General features: G+C 36.2%; 1 protein-coding gene across 1 annotated transcript in view; it reads right to left on the reverse strand.

The window, feature by feature from the left end:
* LOC126865207 (protein rhomboid) overlaps nt 1-18,467 on the reverse strand; it is a 164,929-nt gene extending 146,462 nt beyond the window's left edge. Inside the window, exon 1 of the mRNA XM_050617450.1 lies at nt 18,256-18,467. The gene's annotated coding sequence lies outside the window, so the exon portion shown is untranslated. The remainder of the gene's footprint in view (nt 1-18,255) is intronic.
* Nucleotides 18,468-19,015: the final 548 nt, after the last annotated feature.

Genomic DNA, 19,015 nt, shown 5'->3' on the forward strand with positions numbered 1-19,015 from the left:
AGGTTGGAAGAATAGGAGAGTAGATTTGAACCATACGTGAAACAAAAGCTTAAGGAACTTGTTAAGAACATTGAACGTCGAGGCTCGTTCTCGATCTCGCAGACGAGGTGAAGAAGGCAGAGAAGCTGGAAGAGAGTGAAGTTGGCGAGGAAAGTTGCGCCGACCGAGAGAAAGTTTGTCGAAGGTCGAGACTTGGTAAAAAGAGAGGAAGAGTATTTTTCGAGAATCATTCCAAAAGGAGAGTAGTGGAGCGAGGTGGAACTTGTTCGTCGGTGCAGTCAAGACGGAAACGAAGGCGTTTCAATGGGAAACTACGCGATTCGTTAGCCAAATGATTTCGCAGGGCGGCTTTAGTGGCTCGGGGGACCAACAGAGTCGAACAAGTTTAACTTCTGTTCTCGTCCGTTTGAATTATCGCAAGCCTCGTTAACAGTTATGTCTCCCTCTCTCTCTCTTCGTTGGTACTTGGAGTTATCTCAAATTAGAAAATTGACGAAGCAATTGTTATTGCGATGCGCGATGTTTGTTTACCTCTAAAGTGATTATCAAGAAGTGAATTGAGCAGATCGTTGAAAAATCTATCGTGAATAATGATTTTGTTTAAATTATATCCTTTAACATATTCGTTTACCATTAATATGCCCCATCGTTGAAAGAAATTAAGAGAAATTTCCTCTTTTCGTTTCTAGAGGCTACAAAAGATATAAAAAGTTTGTATTCTAAATTTGACTTTCAAAGGTTAGACGGGAAACGTTCTTAGATTCAAAGGCGAAAGATGGAGGATATTTCGACGTAACAGCAAATTAAAAAAACGAAAAACATCGGAGGAATTATGGAAACATCGTGCTTTTATTTTCTTTATATTTAGCCGGCACCTTTGAAACGCGCTAGGCACTAGAAATATTAACTCCTCAACTATGAGTACTGCTTCCTTTTGAAGTTCTTTCAGCATATTTCGTATCAAAGAACGTGAACATTTTCATATGTTTTAAATCACATCATTTCCTAAAAGAAATATTTCCACATTTATCTCTTCTTTACGATCTTTCGAAAGAAATTTAAATATCGTAGTCCTTTTTCCTCGAAGATTTATTTCGTCAACGTTATAGTAGCTCGTGAAAGTATTCGCACACCTATACAAATCTTTTACGAATATATAACGAGTCCTACGGTATAATCCTAATGGTTGGAGCAGGTTACGGTGAAAACGAAGTTACAAATGTTTTCAACAAACTGTTTTATACAACACACACAATATGAGCGTGAAAGTTTTCTACGGTAAGTGGTGGAATAGTTTCGTAAACCAGTGTATTTACCTCTCGAGATCGCGATCGTTATCAAACCTCGACTTCCCCCTTCATCAACGCTTCTGAAACCAAGAACCTCGAAGCGAGGAGTTTCGCCAGTGGAGGGGTTGAGGGGTTTCCAACGAGAAGTCTTCGTTGGAAAACAATCCCGTGAGTAAGTTTTAATAGAAAGCAGACCCCTAAGTTCGCGCCAGTGACACGTCATTAAAGAAAGAACATTTTTCTCTGCGGAGGGCAAAGGACATCGCTTTCGCGAAAATTATACCGTCTGACTATCGACTGTAACGCGAATCTCGTTTTCCGCGTGAATGGAAAAAATTCGAATGAAAGACTCTTACAGATATCCAAACGGGAAAAAGGAAAATGGGCGAGTGAACTGAGAAGTTGAAATGGCACACGATGTAAATGATAAAAAAAAAAAAGAAATAATTTGTCTAGCGTAACAAACGCGGCATACGATAAAGAAACTTATAAGATTTCAAAATTATATCTTAACTTACAGTTACGATTACATGCTATCGATCAAAGTACAAAGTAACACATCCAACTCAAACATACAGTAACTCATCGATAGTTTCGTAAAGCGAGAGTTAGCCTAATAAACCAGAGACGATGGAGTCGATCGATTAATTTTCATACATAGGAGAATCTATCTATTTTCCGGTAATCCCAAGATCCAATTTCTATACTACGATCATTACTCGTCTCGCATCTGTATGTATCCTCACAAATGAAGGCGGATAGGGAGATGACTTGGTCAGCAAATTATCCTCGAAGCGTCACGGATAGCTGGCCAAAAGGGGACGAACAGGGGGAGAAGTGGAACGGATGAAGATAGGACAGAGATAAAAAGGGGATTAAGATGCGGATTCCCCCGTCCTCGTTCTTCCGTGTAATTGTAAACTTGTAGTCGCGCCGGCTATAAATTTCGCGGTTGCCGGGGCTTACTTTTAAAATTTAGTATTCCCATGTACCGTTCGCTGGCAGGCCCCATTGTGCAGGCCATGGCCGCAAGAAAAGTGGAAAAAGTCTCGTGGGGTAATTCTATCGTCCAGGCCAACCGCTTGATGCATTGATAAGGAAAGTTGGTGAAGGCCTTCTTTGTCTCGTACTTAGCTCGGCTTTTTGTCGCGTTCGCGCGACTCGAGAGCGACTCCGAAAGAACTTTCGACTTTCGAGAGCGAACTCGGTCCGGTTAACGACTCCGTTCTCTCTCCGACTTTTTGTTTCTTTTCTATTATTATATTAGACGTATGTGGAACGAATTTCGCGTGCTCTATTGTTTTTATCGTTATATTTTGCAACTTTAGAATGGAACGTGAGAGGTTTATTTCGCGAAAAGTTTAGGCCAGTTTCATCGAGAAACCAAGAATTTTTAATTAATTGCGAGAGTTTAGTCGGTAAACAGTCGTTTTGACAAAGCGGCGCATCTTTCGCATTCAGATTTTAAACTTTATACGTATATATAAAATAACGTATAGAAAGATAGAAATATTTGTTGGAAAAGACGGTTGAAAAAATTTATATAACGAACTCGAATATTTGATATATCGCAATGTGATAGATATTTACATACACCAGTTTTCATGAGAATCGAAACACACCCTGTAGTCCATCCCATCTCTCAAAACAATTTACGTTCACAGTTATCAAGGTTCGTGTACAATCGCAGCATCAAAGCGTAACAGCAATTCGGAACCCCCGAATTAATTCCAACCCCCACGGCGTACACATACAAACGAATCCCAAGCGAGCATTTCGTGTATGCAAATCATCCCTCGGAAGCTTTCCTTCGAACGTAAGGAAGAAGTCGATCGAAATTGAAAGACATAAAATGGCCGGAACGAGCCATTCTCCGAGAAAGAATCTAATTTTTAGACGTAAGGGGATCGTGCAGGAAAACAAGATTACTCCTGGAAAAATATAATTCTTCGGGCAACCCTCTGTCGTTCCGTGAAACCAATTTATCCAGGACGATTCACTCTCACCGACGATTGAGAAGTTGAGATGGTAAACGCAGTACATATATAAACATCGAATTCTCTTGCACCATTAAGCTAATATTACTGAAATTTTACAAATTACCAATACGAGTAAAGCCTCTTCTATTGGGTTGGCGACTAAGTGATTGCGGATTTTGTCATTGGATGGTAATGCCAAATCCGCAATCACTTAGTTGCCAACCCAATATGTACGACAAATTTGTGGTACGCAGATTATTTAATACTTAAAGATCAAGATACTAAAAAGATATTTAATGTTTGAAAAGTTAAAAAATCTATAATACATACAAAGGTATAAAAAATTCGAACATATTGCCTGTCCGATATTTAAAGTGATAAAGGAGAATAAACTTCGTAAAATATCTAATCCTTAAAATATACTATCCGGTAGCTTAAACATACAACAAATTTAAAACATAGAAAATACCCGCTACCTAAAATACACGATCAAATTGTGAAATTCACTAAATATCTATCCGAAACATATGAGAAAGAACAGTAATACATCTACACAATATGTTTGAAACGATTTATAGAGCAATCAATTTCCCAGTTCCGGAAACACGATGGATTTACGTACTAACAGAAATACGTAACCGGGAGCTTCTAACTCCGGATTGGATAGCAACGGCGATGACACCATAGGCAACTGCGAAAGCTCTTGATACCGTCTACCGATTCCAGACTGTTTCCATCATACTCTAAATTCCAAGTTTATACATGTCGTCATTCGGCAACATCTGCGCGGACGCACGTGCTCGTCCAAATTTACTCGGCGTCTAGCATCCTTCGAATTACGCTGTTCTACACCGCGTCGGATAACCTTATTACAATTGAAATTAGTGCCGTTGCCGAGCGGATTCACTCGCCGCGGCAGAGTTAATCATAAATAATAAACGAGGATCTTTGCACGTCGCTGAATGTTTCATCAAATGGAAACATGAATTTATAAGTTTCATATATTCGAAAATATATCCAACTATTCGATGGATTCTGAAAATAATTTATCGAGTGCTTGATAGTACGAACTATTGGGTTGGCAAGTAAGTGATCGCGGATTTTGTCATTAGGTGGTATTGACAAAAGCCGCAATCACTTAGTTGCCAACGCGATACTTCAGGCGAAGGAAGACGGATTTGGTAAACTGATTATCGAATGTTACTTGAATCGCATACGAAAACATACGTGTGAAAAACGCATGAATCGTATGCATATAAAAAACGTCGGATTAAATCTAAAATGAAGATATAACGAGAAACAAAAATTAAAAGTATTAATCCTTAATCGATTAAAATCTTTCGAATTGATTAACTTCCAAAATAAAATAATGAAGGGAAACCCTTTTCGTTACAAAAGTATACGATTTTTCAAGTAAAAATTTACACCGGCTGGTCTACGAGCCATATTATTCAACAGGGCTACTAAAGATAGGAATTTGGCACGATATTTAAAAAGGCGTTTTACAGACCAAACCAGCACTGATAAAAGCAGGAATTAACACGGAATGGAAAACTTTAAGGCGGTTTAATTATGTTTCGCGAAGTTAAGCTGGTCCTTGGTGGTTACGCGCCACGAAATCTCCCCATCTTAAGGGGATTCTCATGGAACCCCTTCGGTACTGGCGACTAATTGCGGCCAAAGAAAAGCCGGGATCACGACATCCCGCCAGAGATAGCGATCCATTATGTTTCGACCTTCCACCCTCTTCTAAAGAGAACGTGGTACAAATATATAGAATTAAATGCAGATTAATTAAAAATGACTGATGCTGCTGTCTTTCTAAACTCGTTTAAGAGTGATAATTATTGTTCTTTTATAAACAACTTCGTAATATGATTTATTACCAATTTAAGACTTGAAGTCGTTGTTTGGAACTATTTTTACAGTTGTACTAAAAAATACAAAATTGTCAGATTTAAAATGAGACGTAAAATAATCTAAAGAAAGATAACAATATTTGTTATTTACTTTTATAGAAACAAAGATGTACAGTTTCGTATATATCTATATCTCTTACTAATTTTATTAAATTAATTTATTTCGATAGATTGTCAATAAAAAAATATTGCAACGAAAAGATTCCATCTGATTTCTGGTTTAAACAACATGTAGTATATAATTCCAAACTTTTAGTTAGTGTTATATTACATTTACGCGGAGACATTTCATGAAAATGTTTCTCGCGACGTAAGCTATGAATCTAATTTTGAATTATAAAATCAGATTCATAAAGATGAGTAAGGTGGAAGTAAAAATAAAGCCGGCATGTAAAAAATACGAAATGTTATAATATATTCATCCAGATTTATTCAAACATTCAACAAATTTATATTTTACAAAATAAATAAAAAGACGGGAGAAGGATTGTCCTGCAGCGAACATTAATTTAAAACGTTAATTCGACAAAAATTTACGAGTTTCCATTTGCATATACTATTGAAGAAAAATGTTTCTTTAACCTGAATGAAATCCAACAGATTTACATTTCACTAAAAACAAGAGAAATAGAAAAACCCTTGACTTTAATTCTCAAAAATACAAAGCAAAGAACGAATTTTTTTTCTTGACTACGAAAATCCAAAACATAGATCATAGACAAAATCTAACAAATCCATGTCTTATGAAACCAAAAATACGAAACAACGAGCAATTTGTGTTTCTCTTCTACACGAATATCCGAAACGTGAGCCAATTTATGAGTGATACATTTCATTTAATCACCAGAAAAATCACTAAAATTTCATATATTATAAAAATCTCATTCCTTCGATTACAAGAAAATTTACCAAATCCGCGTCTCATCGAACCCCAACCAAACTCTAAGAATCCCATCAAATACAATCCTCAACCACGATACTCCGAAACATAATAGACTTGATTCTATAAATGGAATATCAATTCCAGGGAAATTCACGAGCTTCTACTCTCTTCATAGCTTGGAACGATTGCTTTTTTTAACGAGCCTCGCGGAGATAATATTGTCGATGCGGTAAACGGGTCGAAATCGGTGGGTAAATCAAAAGTGGTCGAAAAACTCATATCGGTTTAATAAAGCGCCCCTGGACACTCCCGTGCACTGATTACACGCCAATGGGGTTATTCACGAGCTCCGTTTCCTTTTTTTTCTTTTTTTTTTTTTTTTGTTGTCTCACCCCCAGAGCGCGGTCGGCAACGGTGAAACGTGTACGGGGTCGCGATCGACGCGAAATTGGTCCGATGCCAGATCGAGCTTAAAGCTTTTCCACTGTCCGCTGCAAATAGTAGGTACGTCGGAACATCGCGCACACCGGATAGTTGGTCAGATATATTTGAGAAATCGCCGTCGCGATCCGTTTGAGAAAATATTTGCAGTTATTTCGCTCACCGTGGATACAGCTGCAAGGAAAAGTACGCGCGCTGCTGTTAGCCAAGCGCATGCTGCCTTTAGCTCTTCAATTTTGGTAGGGTACCTTTGCGATATATCTATCGTCTGTAAGGTAACTCTTTCTAAGTAATAATCAGCTTCTAAAAAGTTAAATAGAACAGTTCTGCTTTGTGGACTTTTTAATTTCTTTAACTCGTACATAATTAATATCTTCAAAAATATATTGATTTGATCAATTGCATGAACGACTCTCTTAAAGGTTTAGGACAACTTTAATTGTTACATTCGAAGGTCTTTGAAAAGGAAGAACATTTTTGAGAGATTAGGGGGATGGTTTCCAACTCTTTACAAATATGTTACCTAAATGACGACTAGTATTCTACGATTTGTTGTGTCGCTCATAGGAGAATCTGTAAGCAAAGAATTAAAATATTGATCTTGTGTCTATCTTATTGAGAACAATACATCTTATTCAAGGTAATAAATAAAGTATTTAGCAGAAATTTCTCTTGGGTTCATAGTATACATCGTAAAGTTCTTTATGAGTTTTCCAGGTTGTTCTATATTCCCATTTGACTGGTGTGTATTTTGGCCCCGCGTGTGCAATGAATTTTCGAGATCGGTTTTCTCGAAATTGCAACTCTCGTTGAAAATTTAGCCTACGCTTTAAATTAGGGGTGTCGTTTATTTACCGATATACTTTCTACAGGAATTGGATTAATATCGTAAAACAGTGACAAACCGAGGAACGTAGTTAAACTAAAAGGGAAACGAGAGAAAGCTCGGTGGCATAATAGATCGGCTGTCGATGGAAGCAAAGATAAACGCTTACTCATTAGAGGAAGAACGTGTTTTCGTTTTGGATTCGTTCGTCGTCGACTCGCGGAACGGCACGACCTCGTAATTTGTAGAGAGGTCCGCAAAAAAAAAGAAAATAATAATTTCACGGCTTCCTATCTGGCATCGAGGAAAAAGCAAGTCAGTTTACTTGGATTGGAAGCGATCCAGATCTTTCTATAAATATTACCGTTCCGTTGATCATATCTTGAAATGTTAATTTGAAGAAGGAGTGGAATTTGCCGAACTTCCTTCCTCATCTTTTTTCTGTGGATATATAGATATCTCACGTTAGATAAAAATAACGAAATTTCAATATTTTGAAGCAAGCAAATACGAAAATAGCAAATTTTTACTCGCTGTCAAACATTTATATTTCATATCCACTGAAGGAATTATAGGAAAGCGAGGAAGAACTTATACATACTGTATAGTAAATAATATCAAATGGTAAATAAAATTGATATGATGTAACTATATTATACGATGTACTACGATACAAGGAACCATGACTTATTGCCCTTTCATCTAAAATTAGATCCATGCATGCTCGAGAATTGATAAAAATAATAAAAATTCTACATTTCAGAGCAAAGAAACATAGAAATTTAAAAACAGACAAATTTGTTTGCTGCTTATAAAATTAGCTACTACGCTTCATCGTTTGACTTATGGATGAAGCTGATAAAAAAAGAAGCTATAGAAAGGCGAAGAAAAATTTGTATAGCCACAGTAGAGAATACAGAAGAGATTCATTGTATGAAGAGGAGGGAATTTCTTGGTGGTGGTCGGTGCTTTCAAAATACGAAGGAGTCTTGCACTTGCTCAGAAAGAGCAATATATTTCTTGTTCGCGGCGAGACAGAGGCTTCTCAACCAATCTTAACGACGTATGAAAAGCCAGAAAGACAGATGTCAGGAGTTCTTTGTCAGGAAATTTCAGAATCATGGAAACTTTGTATACGAAAGGTGTTTGAAATATGCTCTACGCTTATGTTTTATTGTCAGCGTTCTTTCAGTATCAAAGGAGCTATTGTGTTTTGAAATAGGTAAGTATAGTTCACGTTGGTATTCAAGATTTCCTTTAAATGAAATACTACAAAAATTGTAAAACGAAAACGTATATTGTTAGCATAGTAACTTGAATGAAAAACATAAAATAAATAATGAATAAAAGTAGAAAATAAAAATATACAATAATTAAAAATACCTACATGTTCCGAGTAATTACAGAAAAATAAATAAAAGCAAGCTTTGGTTGTTCCACTGTTAAAATATTATTTTGTTATCCATTACTGTTACGACCGTTCGCGGAGAGACGCGGTCGCTAGGAGAACGCGTCAGCGAGAGGCGTAAATTCTCGCTACGATTATGTTAATCGACGCCGCGAAATAGTCGTTCCCCTGTTTCGGTTAGGATAACAGAAGTGGTTTAATGAATGTAACACTGTATTAACAGGTTAACATAGAACAATATATTTTACAATAATATGATGAAGATGTTACAGAAATTTGACTCGACTTTGCGACTCAGAAGGAACTGAACGCCCTTAGATTATTCCTTTGTCTCATTTGGAAGACGACCCTCATTATGCTCGGGTCACGCCACCGCTCGCGCCTATGATCACGTATGCCTCTTCTAGTGTGAAAAACGTAACGGTCAAAAATCGACGTTTCTAGAGCTCGCTGCTTGGCGACAACTATGCTCTCGTCGATATATTGTATATGATCCGGCGGGCAGATAAGACGGTTTGCCTGCGACGTTGTAGGACCGCGAGCGACGATTAGAAAATACAGCCTGTGGTAAGCCTCGTGGCGTAACAATTACATATACAATACAAGTTCTGTATACTTATTTTATTTGTTGCATCGAACGAGAATATGTTACGAAATATATATCAAATTTAATATCGAAACTGGCAGAATACTACATCAAAATGTAGGTTTCTCATAAACTCCAATATTCGAAATTTGATATTCTCTTTTCCATAATAATTCCCTTATGCTAAGTATATAGGTACTGCTACAAATGACGTTGGCAATATAAAGCCAGTGACATAAATACAGGCGTTCATTCGCATTTCAATCCTCTTAAGCTGAAGTTCTCTTCTTAATTAGTATTCACTTGCATTCGTCATCTCATACTTTGCATACCGATTACCTAACACTAATTCCTAGTTTGCAAGCCTGTTCTACGATGTACATACTTCACCTGTGAATCATCAGGAACTTCGACATCATACTCTCAACTGCGTTATAATAGTCTTCATTATGAAGAAATGTGTTACTTAACAGTCATCCCGTAACATTCAATTCAGTGACACGGCATGCTATTAGAATCATTCGAAACGATAGATAATAAATGCTAAAGGCAAATATTCTGTATTTATTATTGGAAAAAGAGCCGTATGCGAAACAAACGAAACTTTCTAGAATTGTTAATCTGAGATTTCGGATTTAAGCCGTGTACAATAGTTCTTTTATTCCAACGTTTCATCGGTGTTGCAGCTACCTTCATCAGGGTTGAAATTTTTATCAATTAAAAACTGTACCGTTATTGCATTAAACGAAATCTTTTTATTCCGTCTATATTTGATTAATGCACGAACCACACAAAGCCACATTCTTTTTTAGTAATCAATTGATTAAAAATTGTATCACATATGAATATTATAGTATGTTTGATGCGCATAAAATATCATTTCTCTAAAGTTTCTTCTAATCATTAATAAACAACGTAATAAAATTAATCGTTGCATAAATATATAAATCTACAATCTATATCATACTATGCATCAAAATACATAGCCTAAAGTCCTGATTAATTACTAAAAGAATCTCCCTTTTCTCCATTAATTTTCTACTGAAACAGACTTCTCTCTTTGACTCTAAATATCCATTAACTTTCTTCTCCAACTCGAAACGCTGTATAAGCTGCTCGAGTTCATCATACTCTATCCTCTACACTTAATACCAATGATGAGTCGCACGTGCAATCAAAGGAATACCGTCCAATAATAGCAGCGCCTAAATAAACGCAGTCGATCGGCGTGCAATCGAAACGATGATCGTTGTCGAGATGACAGCGAGCGCGAATAACGACAGTTTTCACGACAAATCGCATTTCCTCCCCTACCATTCCCTGCTACTCCCTTCTTCAACCCCCACCTAACTCTTTCGGTCTTCGGTTGACAAAGAACGAGAAGTAGAAAGGGACGGAACAAAAGGGTGAAGAGAAAAAAGGAACGCAGTTGTTCTCGACTCTCACGGTAACGAGACGACGAGACTTTCGCCTCTTTGATTCCGGAGACGACGAAACAACTCTCGCGCCGATTGCGAATCGATGAAAGTGCATCCCCTTTCGTTTCTCTAATTTCAATCGAATGCCACGCGAAAGAACAGATCCTAGTGACGAGAGAACGAGTTTAGTGCTTCCTCTGAGGTGCGATTGCTCGCTAACTCTCAATATAGACGAAGAAATTAGAGTCAGCAGCGAGCAGGCAATTAATTTGATCGTCAAATTTCGAAGCGGAAGATGAAGTTTAATTAGAATGGGTAGCGTTTTATGTTTATGAAAATTAAGTTGTTCTTAGCTTGAAAATTTTGATTTCATGCCTGGATCTCGTGTAGTTAGGAAATATCGAGGTCGACTGTTAAAATTGTACGAAATCTGTGATTCTCACGCAATAGAAATTTTCTAAAAATCGTAAAACTTATACAATCGATTTATAACAGGTGAAAATTTAAACAAATAAATATAGAAATAAAGCAGATAAGTAATTTATGACAAAGAAAACTCCGCAGCTCAGTTACGTGACACCTTGTAGCAGTTCCAATATTTAAATTGTCTTTATTGGAAGAGGAAGCAAGATATAGGTTCCATATTCAAAGGTTACCTATTCAATAATGAAAAAGTTTACTACTAGGAATATTGATATCACTGTGAATTTATAGCACGTTTCGAACGATGATTTAATCTTGATGGATTTTTAGTTGGTTTTTATTGATTTACTTAACTTACTGAATGGTGGAGCTACTTGTTTAAATCTTAATGTATTAAACAAGATATAAATAGCAGCTATCATTTTCTGTTTAAACTACAACATTTTCTAAATCACTTTTATTAATCGATATGAAATAGAGTTTTTCTATTCTTTGGAAACAAAAGAAAAAAACACTTTCCTTTCGAAATTAACGAAGCTGATAGGTTCCGTTAGATACCGATGGTAGAGCACATTTTCACGAACCACCAAGTCCATCGAAATGAACGAAATTTGTATTCGTACACGGGCACAGTCCATATATCGTCCGTATGGATATTATAAAATCGCGATGCAGCTCGGTCCAGCGTGAAATCGTTTAATAAACGACGTCGACCCTCCGGTGTATCGATGAATTTCGAGGGAAAGCCGCGCGCAATTTTTCACCATGACGAGAGAGCAACAAGCCGAAGTTTCGCGTGTTGCAAATTCCCGGTCCGTTTCGTAAACATTCGAAATTTATCGGGGCGAGGATTTTTCCCCATTCCCCTCGCCGCGTTTTCGGCAAACGCAAAGTCGCGGTTCCAACCCCATCAAACCCTCTGGCTTTTCTCTGCTCTAGCTAAATATTTTCTCCTCCCAAGGCAAATATTTCCGGTGAAGCAATGCACGACTCGTTTTAACCTTTTTGTGATCGAATAAACCGGCCAAACCGAAAATACTTCGACTTCCTCTTTTATCGTTGTCCCTGCTATCTTCAAAGGACTTTTATATTTTCTAGAATATTTAAAGTTAAGACTGCCAAATCTACCAAAATGGCAAATTATAGAGATTTTCTTTTTCGCTATTACTGAAATTACTTTACAACTTTTTACAATTATACTGAAATTTCCTACGTCTGATAAAATTAACATTGACTCCTATTCAGATAGAGATGTAATTGCGCGGAGTTGTTCGTTTTTATAATATCATTCCAATTATAATTATTCATGTATAGAATATTTAAATTAGACTTAAATAGGTTTTGGCAAAAATTATTAGAATTATAAAACGAATTGTTTATATCTAAAACTTATATATCTATTGGGTATTACTGCAATCACAATAATTTAGCTTTATGATATTTAGGGATAAATCCACGATCTAGTTATAAGACACACTGAATGATAATAAAAATATATGATAATTAAAAAGTTAAAGTTTGAATTCTAGATATGAAATATGATCAACCAATTCTCTTCTTCAGTTTGTCTATTATATAAAATTGGCAGATTAATGGATAGTCAAAGATGACCAAGATCCTTTCTTCGCCGCTCAGGCTGGCAAGTAAGTCGGTGCACCGCTCAGGCTGGCAAATGAGTAGGTGCGGTTTTTGTCAATACCGACTAATCCGCATTCCTTAGTTGCCAAACCAATAAAGTGTACATAAAATACATAAAGACGTACGGAGATACGTAAAGATTCCTTAATACGTCGAGTATACTCGTCGTGCATTTGCTGGACGAGAGGAATATCTGTTTAGGAACCAATTTATTATCCATTTAGCAAAGATCATGAAAATATGAATTTTTTGGGCTGGCAAATAAGTCAGTGCACCGCTCAGGCTGGCAGGAGCCTTTCGATTCAATTAGCCCCTAAAGAAAGGAATCTTTAGTGACCCGGATATCTCAATTAATAAAACAACCTACCACGAACGAACAAAGAGTTCCAATTCGAAGCGAATCTGTTTTTCCGACCACATTCATCGAAACACACCACTCGGCCCATCCCGCCCTTAATATGATCCTCAGTTACCCTTAATTTCGATTCTTATGCATACTGCTCCATGTACCTTTCCAATCAGAGAAAAAAAATTCACGAACGATTCAACCTATAGAAAACTCTGCATTACGACGAACAATAAGCCTCGACCATCCTATCCTATCCTATCCTATCCTATCCAACCATACTATCGAACACGTTCTTCCTTTTTCTTTTCTTCTTCTTCTTTCGATCGAATTGCGAATAGAAGTGAAAATCTTGCGATATTCAATTTTTAATCGCTTCGATGATAGTCTAATTTGAGCAAATTTTCCGTATGAGCGAGAGTTTATTTCATCTTGCAGCGAAACTTTAGTTTATTTGGGGAGGAAATTATCTCTGTGGAAGTAACATTATTATTGGATTGTTATTACAAATAAATCGATCCAGTAATCCAAACAACCCAGTATTAATAAGAATAAATCAATTTCAACTGGTTTAGTTTTAATTTTTATAAATGTAAATATGGTATATAATATATTGTGATTTAAGATCATTAATTTACATTTGATTGTAATTTAGATTACGAAATAACAGAATTAAGCCACTAAATATGAAATGAAAATAAATTATCGCACTTTTAATCTGTAATTTAACGAAAATTACTATTTTGGTACAAAATATTCCCTACTATTTTCAAATATTACGAGACCGTATTTCGCAAACAGGGCACGTCGAAGTACCCTCGTTAATTACCGTATCGCAACCGATATTAATTCTGACCTAATTACTTTAACATAAACAAATGCGTACAAATTTAAGCTTGGTAAACAGTGCTTGAAACCGAACGAATTACGCATTTCGATATAAAAATAAAAGACGGTGATACTAACCTATCGAAATTACTTAATTAGTGCGATAAAGTTTCCTTCACCGAAAGACAAATAAGAATTTTTATATTCTTCATTTGTGTATGTAACAAAATTATATCGAAGTAATTAACTGTAAATGAAGAGCAAATTATGGAAACCAATACTTTTATTTTATTTTACATTTAATAAATATTTTATTTCTTTATCATATAATATAAGTCACCAATACATATAATACAGCTTATATACAATATACAACATGGAAGTACAAGTACAAAATTTATGTACTCATACATTTAGATAATCTTGTAAAATTTTTTATATCTTTTATGGGATCTATCCTCTTACCTTATTTGTATTATAATATTAATGTATCCTATTAACGTATGTATCATATTAGCTATACATTACACAAGCAATCCGCTTATAGCAATTAATAGTTTCTATTTCCTCTGTGACGCATGCACTCTCGCTATTAGGTATAGGAATTTACATTGACATAATTTTCACAAGTCCTTGGCTAATTATAATTATCATGTTCATACAAACATGTGTTCCAATGTGTCTAAAAGGTATGATGTCACTACCAACGTTCCCATGTCTAGGACATGTGCTTGCTAATAAATCTTACTAATATGTCTACCACTCCTAGATGGAAGATCACCCTCCCTTTACTTCCCCTTCATTTTTATTGTTCTCCACCTCTATGCTCCCTTTTATTACAACGTCAAACTCCCATTACAATAAGAAGACTGCAAACCTTTCTCTTTCACAAGTAAAGAAAAATTCCAAGAGTTAATCCTTTCATATTTATCATCCTATTAACAAAATAAAAGTACAAGATATCCTATCCATAGTGTTGCATAAAGAGACATTATTAATAAACAGAGCCTTACTAATAAATCCGCTAGCCCTGAACCAAAGATCAATCCTTTCTTTTTCTCTCATTCTTTCTATTCTTGCTCCAATAATTCCCTTTTCATCATTAACTCCTTAACCTACAACTACGGGTATAGCCCGTAGTACGATGATCGGGCCAAATATAATATATAATATAATATATAATAGCTTGTTTACGTTTTCGGCCCAAAATTCTCGAACGTAAATCGTGGGTTAAGGAGTTAAACTTCCATCAAATTGCAAAAATAGTAACCCTTTTTCTCACACAAACGAGTAAAGTTGTCGAAAGGTTGGAGAATAGAAATTTTTATTACGATCGCGTTCGAAATTCGTTTAGACTACAGAGAAAAGACGTGCTGCAGTCTTGTTTCGGGTTTGTCGTGTCGCCTAAATGGACAAACGACTATGGGTCGGATACAAATGCATACGAGGGTTCGTGAACGGAATACTGCAGAAGCTTCTTCTCGCTTTGAGCAACCACGAATCCTTTTGAACGGCGAAGGTGGAACGAAAACAAAGGCGGTGGAGACGAGCTTATTCGGAAAGGAACTATTTAGACTAGAGCGCGTCTTTGCGGTGGTAACCTTGAAACGCTAAAGTAAAGCGGAAGTCGGCGCGTCTACAGTTTCCATCAAGCCGAAATTTGGCCAAGCTCTTTTAAACCAAGCCGCATCCCGTTGATAGACGCCATTTTGTGTGTACCGCCAACTGGTCCAACGATCTTGCGTCGAATTACATCGTTTGAATTAGACTGGTGGTGTTGCTCGGCAACTTCATGAGCCTCTAAACAACTTCCGGTTCACTCGATACCACATCTCAATCCTTCTATGAATACTCGATGTTTCGTTTCGATTCACGAGTCGAATATACACATATGGTATTTGCGTAGAGTAAATATACGTGGAGGATGTGATTTAATGTTTAAAATACTGAAGGTTTAATAGGGAGATTTTATGAAGGAGTTTGCTATTACAGTGCTATGAATTGGATACGAAGCTAGGCCAGAATATCTAGGTAAACGTGGTGAAGACGATAGTCAAAAAAAGAATAGCAAGGGTAAGATGCGGCAACTTCGAGAGACCGAATAGATTTTTGTTAGAGGAAGATAAAAAGAGGTGAGAATTATGTAATGATAGAAAAGGAAAGTTGAAACACCGTGTAACGAAGTGCAAGAGAATGGAGAAGTTGAGAGGTAATATGAAAGGAATTGTAGAAGGAAAATATTGTGAATAGGCAGTCAACTGGATTCGCTCCTTAGAGAAAAAGGAAAATGAAAGTGCAAAACTAAATCAAAGCTATGAATAAGTAGCATATATGTAGGTTTATTAATAACTTATAAGTGTCGCTCTATAATTCATAAATATGTACGTGAAGATTTGTATGGATGAACAATTAAGACATGTAATTCGAGACAGCAAAAGCCGAAATTAATAAATATTATTATTGTTATTATTATTATTATTATTATTATTATTATTATTATTATTATTATTATTATTATTAGAATGTTGCAACATATCAGAAGATAGAGAATCGTATGAGATTTGAAACAAGCTACAGAGAATTATTGCATGAGGATTGATAAAATTGGAGAACATTATTTTATAGAGAAATACATAACAATTTCATAGTAGATGTTCATAAAGAAAATAACCTTATGAAGATGATGGGATAGAAATTTAAAAATATTTTAGCCAACTTTTTTTTCCACCAAAAATGATGAGATTAAGATATACAATTTTGAAATCCAATTACTATTTTATAAATATACCTACTATTTATTCTACTACATGATCGAGATCGTTTTAGTGTATTTAGTTTAAAAAGAAAAACAGAATAAACTGAGCTTAAAATGTCTTTCATATCGTTAATTCTGAAACTTGCTAATTATGAGAAATGAACTTCTGTATAAAAATTTTTTCGAATTATTCAAGAATAAGTATAATTTATTCTACTTTAGAAAAACGGGCTGGCAATTTTCTGAATGTCCAAGTTCTCCAAAATCGGACAAAAAGCCATGGTTATGTCTACGCGAACAACGCGAGGATTATTTAAAAGGATCGATGGTCCAGGTGAAAAGCTTTTTTATCCCCGTTCAAAATCGAAACGACGGGGGAAAAAATCACGAAAGTGCATTCAGCCCGAGGATAACGTCGCTTTCATCGTAACCTGATAAACGGCGCACTCACTTCTAACTCGATCTTCAAAAACTAAAAGCAGAGAGAACCACTCGACCGATGGTTGACAGAGACTGAAGCACTTGAGAAACATTCGTTTCCATTAACGTATTCCGACGCATCACGGTGTCGTCCTACAGACGATAGTTATACATTTCTAGGTATTGAAACGTATATCGTTGCGAATTTTCGTCGTGTAACAATATTCCGTGTAAAGAATATTGGATTAATCATTTCGCGCCTAAATTTGAATAGGAAGCCATCTTTTTTTTTTCTTTTCGCGCGTTTTATGGACCGTCTTGCACAATTATTTAATTCTAACAATATCAGTGAGTTGACAAGTTAAAAATTATAGATTATGAATTCTTTTATACTTTTACAATTTTACAAAAATGAATATATATATATATACATATGGAATTTGAATAAATAAAATAAAAATAGATAGTCGAGTAGAATGTGATAACTTGTAATTTGTACGATTTACTTTTAAATAGAGAAATCCCTATGCAAAAGAGTTAATTAATAATGATAACCTATAACTTGTCATTTTGTTAATAAATTTGTTAATAATATTTATAAAATTGTATAAGAGAATCATGATCGAGATATGTTATCGAACGTAGTATCGATATAATATTGGTTGCTGAATCCACACATAAGCCACTTAGTTCTTTTTACAATATATGCCCTGCCATGTTCCGCGAAAACGTTTTCAATAACCTATCAGTTTTATCGTTTCAATTTTACCACCTGACGAGTAAGCGTTAGTCAACGATCTCGTAACGATATTATCGCGTGCACATTTTTTAATACTAGAACTATATATCACCGTAATCATAACAATCAATTCTTAATTTTTTCATATAATTATTCTAGATTTGCAGCAGTAGGTTTTTGAAAATGCATAGCTTTTATTTTGACTTCGTTGTTACAAGTATTGTACGTTACTCGTCGATAGTTCTAATGTTAACCGTGTCACGAGAACCTTCTTAGCCTAGTAACTTTCGGTTCGATAAAAACCTCGCGCCAGTAAGTATCGACAAAAATATAAATTGTAATTAGATGTACACATACCTTATTTGTGCGATCGACGAACAGTCACTCCATGATCTGTCTAGCCACGATGAATGCCGGCCTTAAGGATCCCCCTCTCGTCCAGTGATACAGAAAACACAAGCACTCTAAACCGGCAGTACGAACGACGCAGGCAAAGTCAAACGTCACTCCGATTTCGCACAGAGAGAACATGAACATACGGCTTGACGTCCGCGCGTGCACTGACTTCTGTTCGGTCGCGTCAGGCCGCAGTCCATCCACCTTGGACGAGTGTAGACTCGTCGCACGGTTGCCATGACGATGGGTCAACAGCACGCGTTGCGCGCGCAACGAAGACAGTTTCACACCGCGCTGCACGCTCGCGACAAGGATCAACGCGTTCTCATCGTACGTGTTCCGCGTTTAAGTCCAAAATTGTAACACGCGCGCGTGGGAAATTAATAACGACGCCTGTTAACTCACGGGATACGCGAGATCGTGTCCGAAGCGCTCTGTTGTTGCTGAAGTGGCGTGGCGATCAGAGACGATCGACACGCGGACAAAAGTGAAACACGATATCTAGAACGCGGAAATTAATAACAAGTGACGGAGTATATACTACGTCATTCGAATGATTGTACGGAAAACTGACACGCGATCGATGATTATTTTAACACGTTCAATACCACGTTAACCACGTTAGTCTTGTAGTATCTAGTAGTATGTAGTATCTTATAGTATCTTGTAGTATCTATGATGAACTTTCTATTCGAGACATTTTCGGTTAAAGCAAATAACA

Source organism: Bombus huntii, chromosome 4 (assembly GCF_024542735.1).
Source record: "Bombus huntii isolate Logan2020A chromosome 4, iyBomHunt1.1, whole genome shotgun sequence".
NCBI classification, from domain to species: Eukaryota; Metazoa; Arthropoda; class Insecta; order Hymenoptera; family Apidae; genus Bombus; species Bombus huntii.